The sequence below is a fragment of the Cherax quadricarinatus genome, chromosome 5 (assembly GCF_038502225.1).
Source record: "Cherax quadricarinatus isolate ZL_2023a chromosome 5, ASM3850222v1, whole genome shotgun sequence".
In the NCBI taxonomy this organism is placed as follows: Eukaryota; Metazoa; Arthropoda; class Malacostraca; order Decapoda; family Parastacidae; genus Cherax; species Cherax quadricarinatus.
Genome location: NC_091296.1, coordinates 8,938,540 through 8,963,349, shown reverse-complemented (window position 1 = coordinate 8,963,349; position 24,810 = coordinate 8,938,540). Strand labels below are relative to the sequence as shown.

At 44.7% G+C, this 24,810-nt stretch overlaps 1 protein-coding gene across 6 annotated transcripts in view; it reads left to right on the top strand.

The window, feature by feature from the left end:
- LOC138854768 (uncharacterized) overlaps positions 1-24,810 on the top strand; it is a 168,177-nt gene that overhangs the window by 54,856 nt on the left and 88,511 nt on the right. For 2 of the 6 annotated variants that reach the window (XM_070099740.1, XM_070099733.1), the window contains exon 1: positions 129-233. The exons of 2 other annotated variants lie outside the window; for them this stretch is intronic. The gene's annotated coding sequence lies outside the window, so the exon portion shown is untranslated. Of the gene's footprint in view, positions 1-128; positions 234-3,678; positions 4,113-24,810 lie in introns of those variants that run through there. 2 more of the 6 variants (XM_070099736.1, XM_070099728.1) reach the window with 1 other exon arrangement.

Below are 24,810 nucleotides of genomic sequence, written 5' to 3'. Positions count from 1 at the left end.
ACCAACATCAAGGAGCCTTCCTTGAGGGGAAAGTAGGTTAGAGAGTGGAGCGAGGGGAAGGAGGAGGGGTAAGGGGAAGGAGTGAAGGGAAGGTAGGGAGGGATAGTGTTTAACCACCAGTAAGGCCTTAGTGGTCGTGTGAGGTGGTCGTGTTGTCAGTGCTCTGTTCATGTTTCACCAAACTCCCACTACTTTGTACTTTACGCTTGGACATTATCATCTAGACACGAAGCGTAAGTTACAGTTTTCTTGGGGTTCCCCTGTAAAAAGTACGGGTTTTGTTGGTGAATTCTCAAGGTCAAAATGTTTTGTTAACAATGGTCGAAACGTCCAAATCGTCATGATGTGTAATTTTAATAATTTTTCATTAGCAAGAACTCATTTAAAATTAAGTCTTTTTTTAAATTTTCTCTTATTTTTTCATTTATGTTAATGTAAAAATTATTAATTTTGTTTCAAAAGAATAAATAGGAACGCTCTTCATACCGCATAAGGCAAGCGAAAATTTGTGTGCAAAAAAAAAAAAATGCGCAAAATTTCATTGTTTGTTTATTAAATAATTGTAAACTTATCTAAAATATATTTAGTTGGATTAGGCTAAAATTGCGCTTGTTATAGTAAGGTTAGGTAAGTTTTCTAATTTTTTTATGGTACAAAACTATTAATTTTTACATTAATATAAATGAAAAAAATATATACCTTTAAACGTATAAGAGCAAATTTTAGAAATGACTTAATTTTAAAGGAGTTCTTGCTAATTGACCAGTTTTACCTGTTCACCACATGTGTATGTATATATATATATATATATATATATATATATATATATATATATATATATATATATATATATATATATATATATATATATATATATATGCAATAAGATCACAGTAAACAGGTGATTTTAAAATATGCAAAACAACCACTGTGAAAGAATAGTGAAATTCCAAGCGCGTTCGTGACTACTCACATTGTCAAGGAACTATAGTTCCTTGACAATGTGAGTAGTCACGAAAGCGCTTGGAATTTCTCTATTCTTTCACAGTGGTTGTTTTGCATATATATATATATATATATATATATATATATATATATATATATATATATATATATATATATATATATATATATATATATATATATATATGCAAAACAACCACTGTGAAAGAGTAATGAAATTCCAAGATAAAAGAATTCCCCCCAAAATGCTGACGGATGTGTCTATAAGATTCCTTGTAAAATTTGCGATGAAGTTTATTAGGGTCAAACTGGTAAAAATCTCGAACTTAGATTAAAACAACATAAATATAGCATTAGAACTGGACAAGATTCCAATGCTCTATTTATTCATGTGAGAGATTTTAACCATCCAATTGATTTTCAAAAAGTTGAGAAAGTTGTATCAAGCAAGTCCATGGTCGACAGGAATATAATTGAATCTTGTTTCATAAAAAACAGTTTTGAAAATAATATGAACATTTCCTTAGGTTTATATAAATTAGATTCATTTATAATTAATAAAATTTGGTTAGAATTTAATAATACATTGGACAAATAATAAACCTTATTTCTTGGGTAGAATAATTTGTTAGTGGGATGTCGTGAGGACCTGTCTAGTTGGACCAGCGGACCTACTGCAGTATTCCTCTTTTCTTATGAGTCCGGTATTGTCGCGCGTCAGGTGTTTCTTTGTAAAGTAAAAAGGACACAAGTACTTTACATATCGTCGGCAATTTACCAACTTTATTACAAGGTGTTTGTGTGTTGTGGAAGTTGACTGTGAAGTGTGGTCTTAGCCCTTTAATTGCCTTTGATGTATTACTTTCATAGTTCCTTGACAATGAGAGTAGTCACGAAAGCGCTTGGAATTTCATTACTCTTTCACAGTGGTTGTTTTGCATATTTTAAAATCACCTGTTTACTGTGATCTTATTGCATATATATATATATATATATATATATATATATATATATATATATATATATATATATATATATATTATATATATATATTATATTATAAAGTACAAAGTATACAGGCCTAGGTGACATCAGTGACACTACTGTACAGAAAGCCGCTTGTTATGCAGAGCATTTAGGACAAATTACGTCAATATTGTCCCAGGATGCGACCCACACTAGTCGACTAACACCCAGGTTACCCATTTTACCGAATGAATATTAAAATGGCATACAATACCTACAGGTTGGTGAGTAAGATACATGTGCAACAGTTAGGTATCTTTGTTAGGTAAGACACGTATACAACAGTTAGGTATCTTTATTTCGAAACGTTTCGCCTACACAATAGGCTTCTTCAGTCACACAGAAAAGTTGGTAGAAGTAGAAGAGATGTGAAGACGATGTAATCAGTCCATCACCCCTGAAGACTTAGTTTTGAGGTGGTCAGTCTATTTGGAGGGTATTCCGGAGATCAACGCCCCTGTGCCCCGGTCCATGACCAGGCCTCCTGGTGGATCAGGGCCTGATCAACGAAGCTGTTACTGCTGGACACACGTAGTCCAACGTACGAACTACAACCTGGCTGATCCGGTACTGACTTTAGGTATCTGTCTAGCTCCCTCTTGAAGACAACCAGGGGTCTATTGGTAATTCCCCTTATGGCTGGTAGGAGTCTGTTGAACAGTCTTGGGCCCCGGACAATTATTGTGTTTTCTCTACTTGGAGCAATTTAAAACCCTGAATGTGACATTCAGCAGGCATGTCCCGATTTTCCATATTGAACCACGTCTCAGTTATTGCAAATACATCAATGTTACTTGCACTTGCAACTTACAACAATTCGTCGATGTTATTCCTAGCACTAAGACTATTAGTATAATATAAATATAGAAAGCTTTCTGTAGGTGGTAGTACCCTGTCTACTAGGGGTAAGGTAAAAATCAGTTATTGACATTGACATTAAAGATAGTATCAGAACATTGTTTATTTGCCCGGTGGCCTGGTGGCTCAAGTTCCCGCTTCACACACGGAGTGCCCGGGTTCGATTCCCGACGGGTGGAAGCATTTCGACACGTTTCCTAACACCTGTTGTCCAGTTTACCTAGCAGCAAATAGGTACCTGGGTGTTAGTCGACTGGTGTGGGTCGCATCCTGGGGGACAAGATTGAGGACCCCAATGGAAATAAGTTAAGACAGTCCTCGATGACGCACTGACTTTGTTGGGTTATCCTGGGTGGCTAACCCTCCGGGGTTAAAAATCCGAACGAAATCTTCCTTCTCCTCCACCAGCTTGGGTTTGTGGTGGTGGTGAGGAGAGGGTGATGTGGTGGTGATTGTGGAGAGACGGTGGTGTGGTGGTGGGGAGAGGGTGGTGTGTTCCTTGTGGTGGTGGGGGATGTGAAGCAATTACCTCCAACACGGGGGTTCGTGACCCCTCCCCCTTTCCTACAGTACATGGGAGGGGGCAGTGTCTTACCACACTACATAGTCATGACCAGACACTCCTTCCTTCCAATTAGAACTCAGGAAACAAGGCAGTGGAGTGTTTCCCTAAGAAAACTCCTAATCTAAGAAATTCTAGATAACATTAATTCCTAAGCAGCCTAATGATATAGCTAATAGGATAAATTACGGACACATGACCGTAGACTAACTAAAGCTGGCATCGAGATCGCTAAACGCTTTGTCAGCATCTGACACCCACGGTGTAAACCCCCGCCAGGCGAGGGGAGTTAGTCACAAGCAAGTTACTGTAGCAGGGTGATCACGCTGCGTAGAACGTAAAAGATCTTATTAGAAGTATGCGCTAGTGATAACTTATATGTCCTCTGTGATAATTCAAGGGAGAACCGAAGCAGGTATAATGAAATAAGCTACATAACTGCCAAGGCATCACCAATATCCCTGCTGCTGTGGCACATTTTTTACTGCCAGACATTCACGAGTTGATATTCGTAAACAAGTGATGGTGAAGTCGTGCTACGTTGAAACAAGACGACGAGTCTGCTGTGTATTGAACATCTAACCTGTGCAGTGAACTAGAATGCTAATATATGCCACGAACTGTCTACACTGTTAAGAAAAACAACGTTCAACGTGATTAAAAGCTACAAACAGAAGTTGGGATGTCCTCGCGATTCATCTGGGTATAACCTTTATATCTTATAATAATAATAATAATAATAATAATAATAATAATAATAATAATAATAATAATAGTAATAATAATAATAATAATAATATATTTATACAAGTACATGATACAACTTATGCAGATCTAGCTGATATTAATGACATACTGTATATAAAGCCCTTAGTTATGAAGATCATTTCTGGCAACTTAGGTTAATGTTTTCCCCAGGATGCAGCCCACACCAGTCGCCTAACACCCAGGTACCTACTTGTTGCTAGGTGAATAGGGACAACAGTGGGCGTAGCAGTTGCTACATTGGATGTAGATGTTACTACACTGGGTATAGATGTTACTACACTGGGTATAGATGTTACTACAATGTCTGAGATTGTATGTATGTGTTTTTCAAGGTATATGTGTGTGACAACAGTAGGTGTAGGCATTACATGTATATGTGATAAATGGTTTTGAAACCCGGTTCCAGGCGGAGGGACTGATTACCTCAAACTCCTTACACCTTTCTGCTTTTTATTGGACTGATGAAGCCACTGTGTGGCGAAACGTTTCTCTAATAAAGATTCTCATATATTGCATAAGTGCTTTAGTACGAAATGTATTTAAATATGTAATATATGTATACGTATGAATGTGGCGTCTATTTCAACTTGTATGCATGTATGTATGCATCTCAGTGTGTATATGTATTCGTAAGAAAGTTTATTTAGATACAGGTACATATAAATACAGTTACACAAATTATCATACATAGTAACGTGTAAATTACCTAGGATAACCCAAAGGAGTCAGACAAGGTGACCTAATTCCATTGGGGTTCTTGTATATGTATTAATATTGATATAATTGCCGAAAATATGTAAAGTAAAAGGACACAAATGAAACTAATGTGACATTTTATTGTGGCAAAGGCTTGACAGAGCTCCTGGAGGGCGAAACGTTGCCACAGTAAAATGTCACATTAGTTGCATTTGTGTCCTTGTGCTTAACGTCCTTGTATATGTATGGTCGCAGCAGTAGGTATACATGTGACTACAGTGGGCGGGGTTGTATACATGGTGGTCGGAGAGAGAACTGAGAAATGCTGATGAGTTGTTTCTTTTGCCATCAAGTGAAAATACCATGAAAGATATCTTATGATGACACGTCCAGTAGAGGCGCTGGTACTGTGGCACGCAGTTTGTGTATGTGCTTGTACTCATCTGTTTGTGGTTGCAGGGGTAGAGTCATAGCTCCTGGCCCCGCCACTTCACTGATTGCTACTAGGTCCTCTCCCTGCTCCATGAGCTTTATCAAACCTCGTCTTAATACAGCCTCAAAAAATGACCTCGAACTAGCAAGGTGCTTCTGGTTGTGCAATAAAGATAAGAACATAACATAAGAACGAAGGAACACTGCAGAAGGCCTACTGGCCCATACGAGGCAGGTCCAAGTCTCCTACCGGCTTAAGCCAATGCACCCAACCTAGTCAGGTCAGGTCACATTGACTTAAGGGAGGAACACGGCAACCGACCTGGTAGCACAAGCTATCAGGTCCAACTCCCACCCACATCCACTCATGTATTTATCCAACCTATTTTTAAAGCTACACAACGTTCTGGCCTCTATAACGGTACTTGGGAGTTTGTTCCACTCATCCACAACTCTATTACCAAACCAGTACTTTCCTATATCCTTCCTGAATCTGAATTTTTCCAACTTAAAACCATTGCTGCGAGTCCTGTCTAGGCTAGATATTTTCAGCACACTATTTACATCCCCTTTATTTATTCCTGTCTTCCATTTATACACCTCAGTCATATCCCCCCTAATTCTACGTCTTTCTAGAGAGTGCAGTTTCAGGGCCCTTAGTCTATCCTCATAGGGAAGGTTTCTGATACATTGGATCAACTTTGTCATCCTCCTTTGTACATTTTCCAGAACTTTGGGCAGGTATCAGAAAGGTACTAAGGAGAGTAATAAATGATAAAAATAATCAAGAAAACAAGGATGACCTCTTGGATAGTCTACCAAAAATATATAAAACATGGGAGCAAGAGATAGTGTATCAAAAAATGCAGAATGTCCATACCACAACAGATGACTCGAAACTATCTAGTCACCCACATGGTGCTAAGCCAGACCCATCCCCCAGTCATAGCACTAATACCCACAGTGCTGGTGCTGGCCCAGGCTCCCCCAGTCATAGCACTAATACCCACAGTGCTGGTGCTGGCCCAGGCTCCCCCAGTCATAGCACTAATACCCACAGTGCTGGTGCTGGCCCAGGCTCCCCCAGTCATAGCACTAATACCCACAGTGCTGGTGCTGGCCCAGGCCCAGCCGCTGGCCCAGGCTCATCCCCCAGCCCCAGTGCTGACCCAGACCCAGCCCCCAGCCTTACTGCCAGCCCAGACTCTCCTAGGGACACTACCAAAACCACCACAAAAACAGTAAATATACAACCATCTAGAACCGTAAATATACAACCATCATTGCACAAGACCGTGGCCCACAGTACAGATGTTCGAGAGGAGTCTCCTCCTTCTTCCTCTACTGGGGAAAGTAGATGGAATCCAGAATGGGGTGGCCCTGGCTTGGATACTGAGGATTATAGTGCAATCCCAGAACCTGCAGAAATTGACAACACACCTCCCAACAATTCTCAACCAAAGGTGAATTTGTGCAAATATTACACTTGGGGCATCTTTACGCATCTAATAATAGGAAAAAAATGGGACATGCAACTTTGAGCATCCCAAAAAATGTAGCGACCTCCTGTCTAAAGGAGTGTGTCGTTCTTCCTGTACTTTCTTTCACCCAAAAATGTGCCACTCCTCGGTCCTCCAGAAGCAGTGTTACAACATCGACTGCCCTGCATACCATCTAAAAGGGACCAGGAGGCACAGACCCCACAAGACAAACAATAGTAGCTACGACAACCCAACTCCAGGTGAATTTTTAGTGGCAGGAAACGGAAAAAGAAAATGGAAGGAAATAACAAAAATAGTCCACCACCTCGGAGCCTTGTTGGACTGGAGGCGCAGCCAGTGGCCACCCATGGCCCTCCAGAATTACAACTACTGATGCCAATAACAAAATCCCCCCAACAAACACAGAATACAACCTCGTTCATATTTGCTAATATACAGGGCCTTAAGCCATCCACCAACAACAAAATACCTTTTATCAGTGGACTTCTAGAGGAGTCTAATGCAATGTTTGCAGCCTTCACAGAGACTCACACAAAAGATCACTTTGACAGTGAAATATGGATAAGTGGTTACAACCTTTTTAGATGCGACAGAAAAAACAGGCAACAAGGGGGGGTTGGCCTGTATGTCAAAGAGTCCCTTATCTGCACGGAGTTGCTGAACACCACAAATGAGGTAGTTGAAGTTCTATCAATAAAGATTGAGAACCAAAACCTAGTCATTGTGGTTGTATACAAGCCACCAGATGCAACCTCACAACAGTTCAAGGAACAGCTACTGAAAATTGATTACTGTTTGGAAAACCTTCCAGCTCCATCCCCAAACATCTTACTGCTTGGTGATTTCAACCTAAGGCATACAAAATGGAAGAATGTAGCAAATAATGTTATAGCTGAAACAATCCCCAGAGGTAGTGCAGATGAAAGGTCACACACACATGAGCTACTAAGTCTCTGCGAAAAATATACCTTAAGCCAGCAGATAGTGGAGCCAACAAGACTAGAAAACACACTTGACCTTATCTTCACAAATAATGAGGACCTGATAAGAGACATAATATCAAAAACAACTAATTCCGATCACAACCTAATCGAAGTCCAGACGTACATGCATAGGGGTCCTGATCAGCAGAATGCATGTACCTGTGAAGGTGTCTTTACAAAATACAACTTCAACAACAAGAACATCAACTGGGACCAGGTAAACCATGTCCTAAACGAAACATGTTGGGAAGATGTCTTAAATGACATGGATCCAAACCAGTGCCTTGAAAGGATCAACTTCCTGGCAACCGAAGCATGTTCTAGGCATATTCCCCTAAGAAAGAAGAAGAACAGGAGTAAACTGGAGAGAGAAAGACGCTCCCTCTACAGAAGACGACGAAGAGTCACTGAGCTCCTCAGGAGTGCTAGAATATCTGATACACGAAAGAAGGCGCTGACCAGGGAAGTGGAAACTATCGAACTTAAGTTAAATGACTCTTACAGGAACCAGGAGAGGCAGGAGGAGCTTAAAGCTATTAGTGAAATTGAAAGAAATTCAAAATATTTCTTTTCATATGCCAAAAACAAGGCAAATACCACATCTAGTATCGGGCCCTTACTCAGACAGGATGGGACTTACACAGATGACAACAAGGAAATGAGTGAAATATTGAAATCCCAGTATGACTCTGTGTTTAGTGAACCACTAATCGGTCTGAGGATCGACGACCCAAATGATTTCATGAATGAGCCTCAAAACTCCATAAATGTATGCCAGATTTCCGACATTACCCTAACTCCGATAGATTTCGAAAAAGCCATTGACAACATGCCTATGCACTCAGCCCCGGGTCCAGACTCGTGGAACTCTGTTTTCATTAAGAACTGCAAGAAACCCCTCTCGTGTGACCTAAGTACACTATGGAGGAGGAGCTTGGACATGGGTGAAATTCCAGTCACTTAAAACAATGGATATAGCCCCACTCCATAAAGGTGGCAGCAAAGCATTAGCTAAGAACTATAGACCAATAGCTCTGACGTCCCACATCATAAAAATCTTTGAAAGAGTGCTGAGAAGCAGGATTGCAAATCACCTGGATTCCCAAAATCTGCACAATCCAGGGCAACATGGGTTCAGGGCAGGTCGTTCCTGCCTCTCACAACTACTGGATCACTATGACATGGCCTTGGATGCACTGGAAGAAAATCAGAATGCAGATGTAATATACACAGACTTTGCAAAAGCATTTGACAAATGCGATCATGGCGTAATAGCCCATAAAATACGTGCTAAAGGAATAACTGGGAAAGTGGGGAAATGGATCTTCAACTTCCTAACAAATCGAACACAAAGAGTAGTGGTCAACAGAGTTAAATCGGAGGCTGCCATAGTGAAGAGCTCTGTTCCACAAGGCACAGTACTCGCCCCCATCTTATTCCTTATCCTCATATCAGACATAGACAGAGATATACACCACAGCACTGTATCATTCTTTGTGGATGATACTAGGATCTGCATGAGGCTGTCATCTGCTGAGGACGCGGTTAACCTCCAAGAAGATATAAACAAAGTTTTCCAGTGGGCAACGGTAAACAATATGATCAATGAGGACAAATTCCAACTACTCCGTTATGGAAAACTGGAGGAGATAATAACTAGAACAGAGTATACTACTGACTCCGGCCATACAATAGAGTGGAAAAATAATGTAAGGGACCTGGGAGTAGTAATGTCTGAGGATCTCACTTTCAAGGATCACAACAGTGCCACGTTCGCACGTGCAAAGAAAATGATAGGATGGATAATGAGAACTTTCAAAACGAGAGATGCCAAGCCAATGATGATCCTTTTCAAATCACTTGTTCTGTCTAGGCTGGAATACTGCTGTACATTATCATCTCCATTCAAAGCAGGTGAAATCGCAGCTCTAGAGAGTGTACAGAGATCCTTTACTGCACGTATAAGTTCTGTCAAGCACCTTAACTACTGGGAACGCTTGGAAGCACTTGACTTGTACTCGTTGGAACGCAGGAGGGAGAGATACATCATAATCTACACTTGGAAAATCTTGGAAGGAATGGTCCCAAATCTGCACACAGAAATCACTCCCTACGAAAGTAAAAGACTGGGCAGGTGATGCAAAATGCCCCCAATAAAAAGTAGGGGCACCATTGGTACACTAAGGGAAAACACCATAAGTGTCTGGGGCCCAAAACTGTTCAACAGCCTCCCATCAAGCATTAGGGGAATTGCCAATAAGCCCCTGGCTGCCTTCAAGAGGGAGCTGGACAGATACCTAAAGTCAGTGCCGGATCCGCCGGGCTGTGGCTCGTACGTTGGACTGCATGCGGCCAGCAGTAACAGCCTAGTTGATCAGGCCCTGATCCATCGGGAGGCCTGGTCATGGACCGGGCTGCGGGGGCGTTGATCCCCGGAATAACCTCCAGGTAACCTCCAGGTATGTATGGTTCCCGCCTCCACTACGTCACTTTCTAGGCTATTCCACTTCCTGACAACTCTGACTCAAGAAATACTTCCTAACATCCCTTTCACTCATAGAAGTCTTCAACTTCCAATTGTGACCCCTTGTTTCTGTGTCCCATCTCTGGAACATCTTGTCTTTGTCCACTTTGTCAATTCCTCGCAGTATTTTATATGTCGTTATCATGTCTCCTCTGACCCTCCTGTCCTCTAGTGTCATCAGGCCGATTTTCCTTAGCCTTTCTTCGTAGGACAATCCCCTTAGCTCTGGGACTAGTCTTGTTGGAAACCTTTGCACTTTCTCTAATTTCTTGACGTGCTTGACCAGGTGTGGATTCCAAACTGGTGCTGCATACTCCAATATGGGCCTGGAGATGTGCTCGGTATTATACTCACCCCAAGATCTTTTTCCTTGAGTGAGGTTTGCAGTCCTTGGCCACCTAGACTATACCCTGTGTGCAGTCTTCTTTGCCCTTCCCCGAGCTTCATGACTTTGCATTTGGCAGGGTTAAATTCAAGGAGCCAGTTGCTGGACCAATCTTGTAGCCTGCCCAGGTCTCTTTGTAGTCTTGCCTAATCCTCAACCAATTTAATTCTCCTCATTAACTTCACATCATCTTCAAACAAGGACACTCCTGAATCTGTCCCTTCCATTATGTCATTCACATATACCAAAAACAGCACTTGTTGGTGTACCTCCATATTCTGAATTTCTGGAGCCCTTCCTGTCTACACTGTGAACACTTCTTTAAATCTCATGTTGTGAGAACTCCCCACCTTCCTTTCTTAGCCTGATTTCCTGGTCCTTGACTGTTGTTTTCCTTCTGATGTGGCTATACAACAGCTTTGGGTTAGACTTCACTTTCGATGCTATGTCATTTTCATATTGTCGTTGAGCCTCCCTTCTTATCTGTGAATATTCGTTTCTGGCTCTTCGGCTAATCTCTATTTTCCTGGGTCCTTTGCCCTCTGTACTTTTGCCATTCTCTAGTGCACTTAGTTTTTGCCTCCCTACATCTTTGGGTGAACCAAGGACTCGTTCTGGTCTTCCCATTATTTCTGTTTCCCTTGGGAATAAACCTCTCCTCTGCCTCCTAGCATTTTATCATAGTCCACCATTTCTTTTACTGTTTTTTCTGCCAGTTCTCTGTCCCACTGAACGTCTTGCAGGAAGTTCCTCATGCCTGTGTAGTCCCCCCTTTTGTAGTTTAGTGTTTCCTGTCGTATTCCTGCTGCCCTCTCCACTTGTAGCGCAATTATGTAATCAAAGCAAAGAACCACATGATCACTAGCTCCAAAGGGCCTTTCATACATGATATCCTCGATGTCCGAACTACTCAAAGTGAACACTAGGTCCAGTCTTGCTGGATCATCCCCATCTCTCTCTCTCTGGTAGTGTCTTTAACATGTTGATTATTGAGGTTTTCCAGTACCACATCCATCATCTTGGCTATCCATGCTTCGAAACTCCCATGAGGCTCCAGGTTTTCCCAGTCAATCTCCTTGTGATCGAAATCACCCATAACTGGTTAGTTACCATTTTGTCCTAGGCACATGTCGATTAGACACTAGGCCTGGTGTGTGTATGTGTGTGTGTGTGTGTGTGTGTGTGTGTGTGTGTTAGTTACCATTTGGTCCTAGGCACATGTGGATTAGACACTAGGCCTGTTGTATGTGTGTGTGTGTGTGTGTGTGTGTGTGTGTGTGTGTGTGTGTGTGTGTGTGTGTGTGTGTGTGTGTGTACTCACCTAATTGTGGTTGCAGGGGTCGAGACTCAGCTCCTGGCCCTGCCTCTTCACTGATTGCTACTGGGTCCTCTCCCTCTCTGCTTCCTGAGCTTTGTCATACCTCTTCTTAAAACTATGCATGATTCCTGCCTCCACTACTTCACTTGCTAGGCTATTCCACTTCCTGACGACTCTATGACTGAAGAAATATTTCCTAACGTCCCTGTGACTCGTCTGAATCTTCAGCTTCCAGCTGTGACCTCTTGTTTCTGCGTCCCCTCTCTGGAACATCCTATCTCTGTCCACCTTGTCTATTTCCCGCAGTATCTTGTATGTCGTTATCATGTCTCCCCTGACCCTTCTGTCCTCCAGTGTCGCCAGTCCGATTTCCCTCAACCTTTCCTCGTACTACATTTCCCTGAGCTCTGGGACTAGCCTTGTTGCAAACCTTTGTACTTTCTCTAACTTCTTGACGTGCTTGACCAGGTGTGGGTACCAGACTGGTGCTGCATACTCCAGTATGGGCCTAATATACACAGTGTACAGTGTCTTGAACGATGTGTACTCACCTATTTGTGGTTGCAGGGGTCGAGTCATAGCTCCTGGCCCCGCCTCTTCACTGATTGCTACTAGGTCCTCTCTCTCCCTGCTCCATGAGCTTTATCATACCTCGCCTTAAAACTGTATGGTTCCCGCCTCCATTACTTCACTTTCTAGGCTATTCCACGGCTTGACTACTCTATGACTGAAGAAATACTTCCTAACATCCCTTTGATTCATCTGAGTCTTTAACTTCCAATTGTGACCTCTCGTGTCTGTCCCATCTCTGGAACATCCCGTCTTTGTCCACCTCGTCTATTCCGCACAGTATTTTATATGTCATTATCATGTCTCCCCTGACCCTCCTGGCCTCCAGTGTCGTCAGGCCGATTTCCCTCAACCTTTCTTCGTAGGACAATCCCTGTAGCTCTGGGACTAGTCTTGTTGCAAACCTTTGCACTTTCTCTAGTTTCTTTACGTGCTTGGCTAGGTGTGGGTTCCAAACTGGTGACGCATACTCCAATATGGACCTAACGTACACGGTGTACAGGGTCCTGAACGATTCCTTATTAAGATGTTGGAATGCTGTTCTGAGGTTTACTAGGCGCCCATATGCTGCAGCCGTTATTAGGTTGATGTGCGCTTCAGGAGATGTGCCTGGTGTTACACTCACCCCAACATCTTTTTCCTTGAGTGAGGTTTGTAGTCTCTGGCCCCCTAGACTGTACTCCGTCTGCGGTCTTTGCCCTTCCCCAATTTTCATGACTTTGCACTTGGTGGGGTTGAACTCCAGAAGCCAATTGCTGGACCAGGTCTGCAGCCTGTCGTGATCCCTTTGTAGTTCTGCCTGGTCTTCGATTGAATGAATTATTCTCATCAACTTCACGTCATCTGCAAACAGGGACACTTTGGAGTCTATTCCTTCCGTCATGTTGCTCACAAATACCACTCGTGTTCCATCCTTTTCCACTGCTCCTCCATCCACTCCTCCCCACCAGAACCATTCTCATCTGATCTCTGGTTCCTCCCACTACCCAACATTTTTTCTTTTTTTCCTTCTTTTTTCCCTTTTCTTCCCTTTCTTTTTTCGTTTTTTTTTCTTTTTTTTAGAGTGAGAGAGAAGAGAGGGGAGAGAGAGGGGGAGAGACAGGGGAGATGGAAGAGAGAGAGGGGAGAGAGAGAGATGGGAGAGGGGATAATGAGAGGGGGAGAGATGTTAGAGGGGAGAGATGTTAGAGGGGAGAGAAAGAAATAGGTAGAGAGAGGGGGAGAATAGTGGATAGTGGAATGTTAGAGGGAGGGAGGGTTGTCAGGCCAATTTACAGAAAGGTGTAAAATCTTGAAAAGGGGAGAGAGAGAGAGAGAGAGAGGGTAAAGGTTGGAGAGAGAGGGGGGAGAATGAGAAGGGAAAAGGGAGAGAGAGAGAGAGAGAGAGAGAGAGAGAGAGAGAGAGAGAGAGAAGAGAGGGGAGAGAGAGAGGGGACAAAGAGAGGGGAGAGACAGGGGAGAGAGGGGGAGATGGAAGAGAGAGAGGAGAGGGGGAAAGAGAGGGGAGGATGGGAGAGAGAGAGAGATAGGTAAAGAGACATAGGTAGAGAGATAGAGAGATAGGCAGAGAGAGAGAGAGAGAGAGAGAGAGAGAGAGAGAGAGAGAGAGAGAGAGGATAGTGGAATGTTAGAGGTTAGTTTAGTTTAATATGTTTATTATGCACCCCATACCCATCCTGTGGGCGGTAGTCAAAAGATTACAGAGGTACATAATTGGTCCAGGGACTGGACTCCAAAGTTTTGATAGCTTAGCAAGTTACATAGGTAATGAACTCACAATTTACAAATGTAATGAAGTCACAATTTACAAAGGCAATGAACTCCAGGTAGGTCTAGTCACAATCATGACAAGTTACAAAGGTATTTACAGATTACAGAGGTATGTAATGGGTCATGGGACTGGGCCCCAAAGTTTTGATAGCTGAACTAGGTACAAAGGTAACGAACTCACAAGTTACAAAGGTAATGAAACCTGTAAGAATGGTTACTTACGTTTATACATGGGTACAATCATGAACAAATTATAGAGTAATGAGCAATTCACACTTCCACACACAGTCACAACTGTAATGAGTTATTGGTGCAAATATTGATAGGGGAAGGAGGGTTGTCAGGTCAGTTTACAGGAAGGTGTGAAATCCTGTATGTCTGTGTGCATGTGTACTACAACTTTTACAAGTGCCTGACCGCTTGTTCCTGTGTGTGTGTGTGTGTGTGTGTGTGTGTGTGTGTGTGTGTGTGTGTGTGTGTGTGTGTGTGTGTGTGTGTGTGTGTGTTAGTTACCATTTTGTCCTAGGCACATGTCGATTAGACACTAGGCCTGTTGTTGTTGTTGTTGTGTGTGTGTACTCACCTAGTTGAGGTTGCAGGGGTCGAGTCCAAGCTCCTGGCCCCGCCTCTTCACTGGTCGCTACTAGGTCACTCTCCCTGAACCATGAGCTTTATCGTACCTCTGCTTAAAGCTATGTATGGATCCTGCCTCCACTACATCGCTTCCCAAACTATTCCACTTCCTGACTACTCTGTGGCTGAAGAAATACTTCCTAACATCCCTTTGATTCATCTGTGTCTTCAGCTTCCAACTGTGTCCCCGTGTTGCTGTGTCCAGTCTCTGGAACATCCAGTCTTTGTCCACCTTGTCAATTCCTCTCAGTATTTTGTAAGTCATTATCATGTCCCCCCTATCTCTCCTGTCCTCCAGTGTCGTCAGGTTGATTTCCCTTAACCTCTCCTCATAGGACATACCTCTTAACCCTGGGACTAGTCTTGTTGCAAACTTTTGCACTTTCTCTAGTTTCTTTACATGCTTGGCTAGGTGTGGGTTCCAAACTGTTGCCGCATACTCTAATATGGGCCTAACGTACACGGTGTACATGGTCCTGAACGACTCCTTATTAAGATGTCGGAATGCTGTTCTGAGGTTTGCCAGGCGCCCATATGCTGCGGCAGTTATTTGGTTGATGTGCGCTTCAGGAGATGTGCCTGGTGTTATACTCACCCCAAGATCTTTCTCCTTGAGTGATGTTTGTAGTCTCTGGCCCCTTAGACTGTACTCCATCTGCGGTCTTCTTTGCCCTTCCCCAATCCTCATGACTTTGCACTTGGTGGGATTGAACTCCAGGAGCCAGTTGCTGGACCAGGTCTGCAGCCTGTCCAGATCCCTTTGTAGTTCTGCCTGGTCTTCGATCGAATGAACTCTTCTCATCAACTTCACGTCATCTGCAAACAGGGACACCTCGGAGTTTATTCCTTCCGTCATGTCGTTCACAAATACCAGAAACAGCACTGGTCCTAGGACTGACCCCTGTGGGACCCCGCTGGTCACAGGTGCCCACTCTGACACCTCGCCACGTACCATTACTCGCTGCTGTCTTCCTGACAAGTATTCCCTGATCCATTGCAGTGCCTTCCCTGTTATCCCTGCTTGGTCCTCCAGTTTTTGCACTAATCTCTTGTGTGGTACTGTGTCAAAAGCCTTCTTGCAGTCCAAGAAAATGCAATCCACCCACCCCTCTCTCTCTTGTCTTACTGCTGTCACCATGTCATAGAACTCCAGTAGGTTTGTGACACAGGATTTCCCATCTCTGAAACCTATTTGTGGTTGCAGGGGTCGAGTCATAGCTCCTGGCCCCGCCTCTTCACTGATTGCTACTAGGTCCTCTCTCTCCCTGCTCCATGAGCTTTATCATACCTCGCCTTAAAACTATGTATGGTTCCTGCCTCCACTTCTTCACTTTCTAGGCTATTCCACGGCTTGACTACTCTATGACTGAAGAAATACTTCCTAACATCCCTTTGATTCATCTGAGTCTTCAATTTCCAATTATGACCTCTTGTGTCTGTGTCCCATCTCTGGAACATCCCGTCTTTGTCCACCTCGTCTATTCTGTGCAGTATTTTATATGTCGTTATCATGTCTCCCCTGACCCTCCTGGCCTCCAGTGTCGTCAGGCCGATTTCCCTCAACCTTTCTTCGTAGGACAATCCCCGTAGCTCTGGGACTAGTCTTGTTGCAAACCTTTGCACTTTCTCTAATTTCTTGACGTGCTTGACTAGGTGTGGATTCCAAACTGGTGCTGCATACTCCAGTATGGGCCTGACGTAAATGGTATACAGAGTCTTGAACGAATCCTTACTGAGGTATCGGAACGCTATCCGTAGGTTTGCCAGGCGCCCGTATGCTGCAGCAGTTATCTGATTGATGTGCGCCTCGGGAGATATGCTTGGTGTTATACTCACCCCCAGATCTTTTTCCTTGAGTGAGGTTTGCAGACTCTGGCCATCTAAACTATATTGTGTCTGCGGTCTTCTTTGCCCTTCCCCAATCTTCATGACTTTGCATTTGGCAGGGTTAAACTCAAGGTGCCAGTTGCTGGACCAGGCTTGTAGCCTGTCCAGGTCTCTTTGTAGTTCTGCCTGATCCTCATCCGATTTGATTCTTCTCATTAACTTCACATTGTCCACAAACAAGGACACTTCTGAGTCTATCCCTTCCGTTATGTCATTCGCATATACCAAGAACAGCACAGGTCCTAGGACTGACCCCTGTGGAACCCCACTTGTCACAGGCGCCCACTCTGACACCTCGTCACGTACCATGACTCGTTGTTGCCTCCCTGTCAGGTATTCTCTGATCCATTGCAGTGCCTTTCCTGTTATGTGTGCCTGATCCTCTAGCTTTTGCAGTAACCTCTTGTGAGGAACTGTGTCGAAGGCCTTCTTGCAGTCCAAAAAAAATGCAGTCGATCCACCCCTCTCTCTCTTGTCTTACTTCTGTCACCTTGTCATAAAACTCTAGTAGGTTTGTGACACAGGATTTTCCCTCCCTGAAACCATGCTGGTTGTCAATTATACACTTGTTTCTTTCCAGGTGCTCCACCACTCTCCTGATGATCTTCTCCATGACCTTGCATACTATACACGTTAGTGATACAGGTCTGTAGTTTAGTGCCTCATGTCTGTCTCCCTTTTTGAAAACTGGGACTACATTTGCCATCTTCCATACCTCGGGGAGTTGCCCAGTTTCAAATGATGTGTTGAAGATCTTTGTTAACGGTGCACACAATATCTCTACTCCCTCTTTAAGGACCCACGGAGAGATGTTGTCTGGTCCCACCGCCTTTGAGGTGTCAAGTTCGCATAGCAGCTTCTTCACCTTCTCCTTGGTTATATGTACCTCATCCAGCACTTGCTGGTGCACCCCCCTGCTCTGATTTCCTGGAGTCCTACTGGTTTCCACTGTAAATACTTCTTTAAATCTTGTGTTGAGCTGACATACCTCCCGGTCGTTTCTTGTGAATTCCCCATCACCCTTCCTCAGTCTGATTACCTAGTCCTTGACTGTTGTTTTCCTCCTGATGTGTGTGTGTGTGTGTGTGTGTGTGTGTGTGTGTGTGTGTGTGTGTGTGTGTGTGTGTGTGTGTGTCTGTGTGTGTGCGTCTGTGTATGTGTGTATGTGTGTGTGTATGTGTGTGTGTGTGTGTGTATGTGTGTGTATGTGTGTGTGTCAGCGTGTGTGTGTCAGCGTGTGTGTGTCAGCGTGTGTGTGTCAGCGTGTGTGTGTCAGCGTGTGTGTGTCAGCGCTTGTGTGTCAGCGTGTGTGTGTGTCAGCGTGTGTGTGTGTGTGTGTGTGTCAGCGTGTGTGTGTGTCAGCGTGTGTGTGTGTGTGCGCCAGCGTGTGTGTGTGTGTCAGCGTGTGTGTGTACTCACCTAGTTGAGGTTGCGGGGGTCGAGTTGCGTGTGTGTGTGTGTGTGTGTGTGTCAGCGTGTGTGTGTGTGTGTGTATCAGCGTGTGTGTGTGTGTCAGTGTGTGTGTGTGTGTGTGTGTGTGTCAATGTGTGTACTCACCTATTTGTGGTTGCAGGGGTCGAGTCTTAGCTCGTGTGTGTGTGTGTGTGTGTGTGTGTGTGTGTGTGTGTGTGTGTGTGTGTGTGTGTGTGTGTGTGTGTGTGTGTATCAGTGTGTATGTGTGTGTCAATGTGTGTGTCAGTGTGTGTGTCAGTGTGTGTGTGTGTGTGTGTGTGTGTGTGTGTGTGTGTGTGTGTGTGTGTGTGTGTGTGTGTGGTGTCAGTGTGTGTGTGTGTGTGTGTGTGTGTGTGTGTGTGTATGTGTGTGTGTATGTGTGTGTGTATGTGTGTGTGTGTGTGTGTATATGTGTGTGTATGTGTGTGTGTGTATGTGTGTGTGTGTGTATGTGTGTGTGTATGTGTGTGTGTATGTGTGTGTGTATGTGTGTGTGTGTGTATGTGTGTGTGTATGTGTGTGTGTGTATGTATGTGTGTATGTGTATGTGTGTGTGTGTGTGTGTCAGCGTGTGTGTGTCAGCGTGTACTCACCTAGTTGTACTCACCTAGTTGAGGTTGCGGGGGTCGAGTCCGAGCTCCTGGCCCCGCCTCTTCACTGATCGCTACTAGGTCACTCTCCCTGAGCCGTGAGCTTTATCATACCTCTGCTTAAAGCTATGTATGGATCCTGCCTCCACTACATCGCTTCCCAAACTATTCCACTTACTGACTACTCTGTGGCTGAAGAAATACTTCCTAACATCCCTGTGATTCATCTGTGTCTTCAGCTTCCAACTGTGTCCCCTTGTTACTGTGTCCAATCTCTGGAACATCCTGTCTTTGTCCACCTTGTCAATTCCTCTCAGTATTTTGTATGTCGTTATCATGTCCCCCCTATCTCTCCTGTCCTCCAGTGTCGTCAGGTTGATTTCCCTTAACCTCTCCTCGTAGGACATACCTCTTAGCTCTGGGACTAGTCTTGTTGCAAACCTTTGCACTTTCTCTAGTTTCTTCACGTGCTTGGCTAGGTGTGGGTTCCAAACTGGTGCCGCATACTCCAATATGGGCCTAACGTATACGGTGTACAGGGTCCTGAACGATTCCTTATTAAGATGTCGGAATGCTGTTCTGAGGTTTGCTAGGCGCCCATATGCTGCAGCAGTTATTTGGTTGATGTGCGCTTCAGGAGATGTGCCTGGTGTTATACTCACCCCAAGATCTTTTTCCTTGAGTGAGGTTTGTAGTCTCTGACCCCCTAGACTGTACTCCGTCTGCGGCCTTCTTTGCCCTTCCCCAATCTTCATGACTTTGCACTTGGTGGGATTGAACTCCAGGAGCCAATTGCTGGACCAGGTCTGCAGCCTGTCCAGATCCCTTTGTAGTTCTGCCTGGTCTTCGATCGAGTGTATTCTCATCAACTTCACGTCATCTGCAAACAGGGACACCTCAGAGTCTATTCCTTCCGTCATGTCGTTCACAAATACCAGAAACAGCACTGGTCCTAGGACTGACCCCTGCGGGACCCCGCTGTGTGTCAGCGTGTGTGTGTGTGTCAGCGTGTGTGTGTCAGCGTGTGTGTGTCAGTGTGTGTGTGTGTGTGTGTGTGTCAGTGTGTGTACTCACCTATTTGTGGTTGCAGGGGTCGAGTCTTAGCTCGTGTGTGTGTGTGTGTGTGTGTGTGTGTGTGTGTGTGTGTGTGTGTGTGTGTGTGTGTGTGTGTCTGTGTGTGTGTGTGTGTGTCTGTGTGTCTGTGTGTGTGTGCGCGTGTGTGTGTGTGTGTGTGTGTGTGTGTGTGTGTGTGTGTGTGTGTGTGTGTGTGTGTGTGTGTGTCTGTGTACTCACCTATTTGTACTCACCTATTTGTGGTTGCAGGGGTCGAGTCCTAGCTCCTGGCCCCGCCTCTTCACCGGTTGCTACTGGGCCCTCTCTCTCCCCGCTCCATGAGCTTTATCAAACCTCGTCTTAAAACTGTGTATGGTTCCTGCCTCCACTACGTCATTTTCTAGGCTATTCCACTGCCTTACAACTCTATGACTGAAGAAATACTTCCTACTATCTCTCTGACTCATTTGTGTCTTCAACTTCCAATTGTGGCCTCTTGTTTCTGTGTCCCCTCCCTGGAACATCCTGTCTTTGTCCACCTTGTCTATTCCACACAGTATTTTATATGTCGTTATCATGTCTCCCCTGACCCTCCTGTCCTCCAGTGTCGTCAGGCCGATTTCCCTTAATCTTTCTTCATAGGACATTCCCCTTAGCTCTGGAACTAACCTTGTCGCAAACCTTTGTACTTTCTCTAGTTTCTTGACGTGCTTTATCAAGTGCGGGTTCCAAACAGGTGCTGCATACTCCAGTATGGGCCTGACATACACGGTGTACAGTGTCTTGAATGATTCCTTACTAAGGTATCGGAATGCTGTTCTCAGGTTTGCCAGGCGCCCATATGCTGCAGCAGTTATCTGATTGATGTGTGCTTCCGGAGACATGCTCGGTGTTATACTCACCCCAAGATCTTTCTCCTTGAGTGAGGTTTGCAGTCTTTGGCCACCTAGCCTATACTCTGTCTGTGGTCTTCTGTGCCCTTCCCCTATCTTCATGACTTTGCATTTGGCAGGATTAAATTCGAGAAGCCATTTGCTGGACCAGGAGTCCAGTCTGTCCAGGTCTCTTTGAAGTCCTGCCTGGTCTTCATCATATTTAATTCTCCTCATTAACTTCACATCATCTGCAAACAGGGACACTTCTGAATCCAACCCTTCCGTCATGTCGTTCACATATACCAAAAATAGCACTGGTCCTAGGACCGACCCCTGTGGGACCCCGCTCGTCACAGGTGCCCACTGTGATACATCATTACGTACCATGACTCGTTGTTGCCTCCCTGTCAGGTATTCTCTGATCCATTGCAGTGCCCTTCCTGTTATATGCGCCTGATGCTCTAGCTTCTGCACTAATCTCTTGTGAGGAACTGTGTCAAAGGCCTTCTTGCAGTCCAAGAAGATGCAATCAACCCACCCCTCTCTCTCTTGTCTTACTTCTGTTATTTTATCATAAAACTCCAGAAGGTTTGTGACACAGGATTTGCCTTCCGTGAATCCGTGCTGGTTGGCATTTATACTCCTGTTCCGTTCCAGGTGCTCCACCACTCTCCTCCTGACAATCTTCTCCATAATTTTGCATACTATACACGTCAATGACACAGGTCTATAGTTTAGTGCCTCTTTTCTGTCTCCTTTTTTAAAAATGGGAACTACATTTGCCGTCTTCCATACCTCAGGTAGTTGCCCAGTTTCCAGGGATGTGTGTGTGTGTGTGTGTGCGTGTCTGTGTGTGTGTGTGTGTGTGTGCATGTCTGTGTGTGTGTGTGTGTGTGTGTGTGTGTGTGTGTGTGTGTGTGTCTGTGTGTGTGTGTGTGTGTGTGTGTGTGTCTGTACTCACCTAGTTGTACTCACCTAGTTGAGGTTGCGGGGGTCGAGTCCGAGCTCCTGGCCCCGCCACTTCACTGATCGCTACTAGGTCACTCTCCCTGAGCCGTGAGCTTTATCATACCTCTGCTTAAAGCTATGTATGGATCCTGCCTCCACGGAAAAGAATAACAGAGCGGCTAAAAGAGGCCAATATATCTGAAATGCGTAGGGAGACACTGGTCAGAGAAATAGCAAGCATCGAACTTAAGCTAAAAGAATCCTTTAGGAGTCAGGAATCGCGAGAAGAACTAAAAGCCATAAATGAAATCAAAAGAAACCCAAAGTATTTCTTCTCCTATGCCAAATCAAAATCGAGAACAACGTCCAGTATTGGGCCCCTACTTAAACAAGATGGGTCCTACACAGATGACAGCAAGGAAATGAGTGAGCTACTCAAGTCCCAATATGACTCAGTTTTTAGCAAGCCGCTAACCAGACTGAGAGTCGAAGATCAAAATGAATTTTTTATGAGAGAGCCACAAAATTTGATTAACACAAGCCTATCCGATGTTATCCTGACGCCAAATGACTTCGAACAGGCGATAAATGACATGCCCATGCACTCTGCCCCAGGGCCAGACTCATGGAACTCTGTGTTCATCAAGAACTGCAAGAAGCCCCTATCACGAGCCTTTTCCATCCTATGGAGAGGGAGCATGGACACGGGGGTCGTCCCACAGTTACTAAAAACAACAGACATAGCCCCACTCCACAAAGGGGGCAGTAAAGCAACAGCAAAGAACTACAGACCAATAGCACTAACATCCCATATCATAAAAATCTTTGAAAGGGTCCTAAGAAGCAAGATCACCACGCATCTAGAAACCCATCAGTTACACAACCCAGGGCAACATGGGTTTAGAACAGGTCGCTCCTGTCTGTCTCAACTATTGGACCACTACGACAAGGTCCTAAATGCACTAGAAGACAAAAAGAATGCAGATGTAATATATACAGACTTTGCAAAAGCCTTCGACAAGTGTGACCATGGCGTAATAGCGCACAAAATGCGTGCTAAAGGAATAACAGGAAAAGTCGGTCATTGGATCTATAATTTCCTCACTAACAGAACACAGAGAGTAGTCGTCAACAGAGTAAAGTCCGAGGCAGCTACGGTGAAAAGCTCTGTTCCACAAGGCACAGTACTCGCTCCCATCTTGTTCCTCATCCTTATATCCGACATAGACAAGGATGTCAGCCACAGCACCGTGTCTTCCTTTGCAGATGACACCCGAATCTGCATGACAGTGTCTTCCATTGCAGACACTGCAAAGCTCCAGGCAGACATCAACCAAATCTTTCAGTGGGCTGCAGAAAACAATATGAAGTTCAACGATGAGAAATTTCAATTACTCAGATATGGTAAACATGAGGAAATTAAATCTTCATCAGAGTACAAAACAAATTCTGGCCACAAAATAGAGCGAAACACCAACGTCAAAGACCTGGGAGTGATCATGTCGGAGGATCTCACCTTCAAGGACATAACATTGTATCAATCGCATCTGCTAGAAAAATGACAGGATGGATAATGAGAACCTTCAAAACTAGGGAGGCCAAGCCCATGATGACACTCTTCAGGTCACTTGTTCTATCTAGGCTGGAATATTGCTGCACACTAACAGCACCTTTCAAGGCAGGTGAAATTGCCGACCTAGAAAATGTACAGAGAACTTTCACGGCGCGCATAACGGAGATAAAACACCTCAATTATTGGGAGCGCTTGAGGTTCCTAAACCTGTATTCCCTGGAACGCAGGAGGGAGAGATACATGATTATATACACCTGGAAAATCCTAGAGGGACTAGTACCGAACTTGCACACGAAAATCACTCATTACGAAAGCAAAAGACTTGGCAGACGATGCACCATCCCCCCAATGAAAAGCAGGGGTGTCACTAGCACGTTAAGAGACCATACAATAAGTGTCAGGGGCCCGAGACTGTTCAACTGCCTCCCAGCACACATAAGGGGGATTACCAACAGACCCCTGGCAGTCTTCAAGCTGGCACTGGACAAGCACCTAAAGTCAGTTCCGGATCAGCCGGGCTGTGGCTCGTATGTTGGTTTGCGTGCAGCCAGCAGCAACAGCCTGGTTGATCAGGCTCTGATCCACCAGGAGGCCTGGTCTCAGACCGGGCCGCGGGGGCGTTGACCCCCGGAACTCTCTCCAGGTAAACTCCAGGTCCAGGTAAACTACATCGCTTCCCAAACTATTCCAATTACTGACTACTCTGTGGCTGAAGAAATACTTCTTAACATCCCTGTGATTCATCTGTGTCTTCAACTTCCAACTGTGTCCCCTTGTTACTGTGTCCAATCTCTGGAACATCCTGTCTTTCTCCACCTTGTCAATTCCTCTCAGTATTTTGTATGTCGTTATCATGTCCCCCCTATCTCTCCTGTCCTCCAGTGTCGTCAGGTTGATTTCCCTTAACTTCTCCTCGTAGGACATACCTCTTAGCTCTGGGACTAGTCTTGTTGCAAACCTTTGCACTTTCTCTAGTTTCTTTACGTGCTTGGCTAGGTGTGGGTTCCAAACTGGTGCCGCATACTCCAATATGGGCCTAACGTACACGGTGTACAGGGTCCTGAACGATTCCTTATTAAGATGTCGGAATGCTGTTCTGAGGTTTGCTAGGCGCCCATATGCTGCAGCAGTTATTTGGTTGATGTGTGCTTCAGGAGATGTGCCTGGTGTTATAGTCACCCCAAGATCTTTTTCCCCTAGACTGTACTCCGTCTGCGGTCTTCTTTGCCTTTCCCCAATCTTCATGACTTTGCACTTGGTGGGATTGAACTCCAGGAGCCAATTGCTGGACCAGGTCTGCAGCCTGTCCAGATCCCTTTGTAGTTCTGCCTGGTCTTCGATCGAGTGAATTCTTCTCATCAACTTCACGTCATCTGCAAACAGGGACACCTCAGAGTCTATTCCTTCTGTCATGTCATTCACAAATACCAGAAACAGCACTG